The sequence below is a fragment of the Echinococcus granulosus genome, assembly GCF_000524195.1.
Source record: "Echinococcus granulosus chromosome Unknown EG_S00181, whole genome shotgun sequence".
NCBI classification, from domain to species: domain Eukaryota; kingdom Metazoa; phylum Platyhelminthes; class Cestoda; order Cyclophyllidea; family Taeniidae; genus Echinococcus; species Echinococcus granulosus.
In genome coordinates, this window is record NW_020170561.1 from 97,614 (window position 1) to 99,294 (window position 1,681).

Consider the following 1,681-nt stretch of genomic DNA (forward strand, 5'->3'; position numbering starts at 1 on the left):
ATGTGTTTCCCTGACTGACCGGTTTCCCATATTGAACCTGGATCACGGCCTACTGGCGGCCGTCTTACATAGTAGACCATGGAATGATATTTTAAATATTAAACTTTTAGTGAGGTAAAAGCCACCTCATTTTTTTGGCTTCTGTGGTGCATGCTACTCTTGTTCCGGGCGAGTAAACATCGTGTTGTCCTAGCGCCTTAGTACCAGTGATCTTTTTAAACGGCGACATCATGGCCAGTGCATGAACCGTAGCCCTAAATGCAGAGGATCATCGACATAGGCCTAAATCCCAGTACTGTGGTTTGAGGGCCCTAGCAAAAGCCTTGAGCAGTCTGATTGAGGAACAATTTGCTCCTACTATTCTCCAATACCCTGCGAATGACCGGCTGTTGTGTGTGTTTAATATGCGCACTCGCAATACACAATTTGCGGAACCTCGTGTTGCCAAGTCCACAGGTTGACAAGGAGGAGATGACTGTTATACTGTCTTGCGTACCTTGTATTACTCTAAAATTACAAGGATTTGTGGCTTTCTTCTATCTGCATTTGTTTATGGACCCACTACTTCAGTGCCTACTGTCTTTTTTTAGAAACCTAAGGGCATAGTTTGAAATGGGGCACTGGTGCTGTAAGGTAAGGTGCTTGGAATCTGCAGGCCAAGCAGATGCTGCAGAGGACAGGTGCAGCTTGACTAATTTGTACATGAGTCTACGAGTGCCCTTTGTTTGGGGCGCCTAGCGTCTTTTTTTCTCCCATGAGGCCAAATTACTCATGCTAATCGTAGAGAAGTGTGTGCATTAATAAAACAGGAATAAGGTCCCATTTTCTACGGGTAGTTTTGATTACTCCTGGCATATGCGTTTGGCTAACTTACCTTATGGCCACCTCCCTTAAACTGTTGACCTACCACAATCTTGTGCACCAGGGATAGGCAATTGAACTACTTCTCCACCGCTCTATAGAACATCAGCTGCAAATGCGGCTCTGCGCGGTGCCCCCTCTCTGATGCGCCCATTTACACTCCCATTAGGCAAATAAGGGGAAAGAAAGTCGCTTGCACGCTAAATTGTATTTGTTGCTGTTTCGACGCTCGATGGGTTCCTTCCGGTACTGCGTTGTTACTGTCTTTTCAATACTGACAAGGTGTAAGTCGTCTTTATCCCTCTTTGGTTCAAAACTGATAGACACATCATTAAAAAGTCTTGCTGTGGTGATTTCAGTGGAAATGATGAGCAGATTTTGGATATATGTAGCGTTCTGAGACTCCGTGAAGACAAAAGAAGACGCAATACTCGGGCAGAATATATGTGTTCAGCAGAGAGAAGGCGTTCGGGGTACTGGCGTGGCCCAAAGGCCAGCCCACCCAGCGAGAAGCAAGAAGGCTAATTCAAAGTACAAAAAAGTGGTGCCTTACCTATACCGAAGGATAAACCGCCATCGTATTACACATAGGTTGAATGCATTTTTTGCTGATCCATTTTATATGTAATACGATAGTAGTTTATCCCTCGGCATTGGTGAGGCGCCACTTTTGTACTTTGAATTAGCCCCCTTGTACCTCTCTAGGTGGGCCGGCCTTTCGGGCCATGCCAATAGTCTAGACACCTTCTCTGCGCTGAATATATATTCTGCCCAAGTATTTTGCCTTTTTTCGTCTTCAGGGAGTCTTGGAACGCTACGC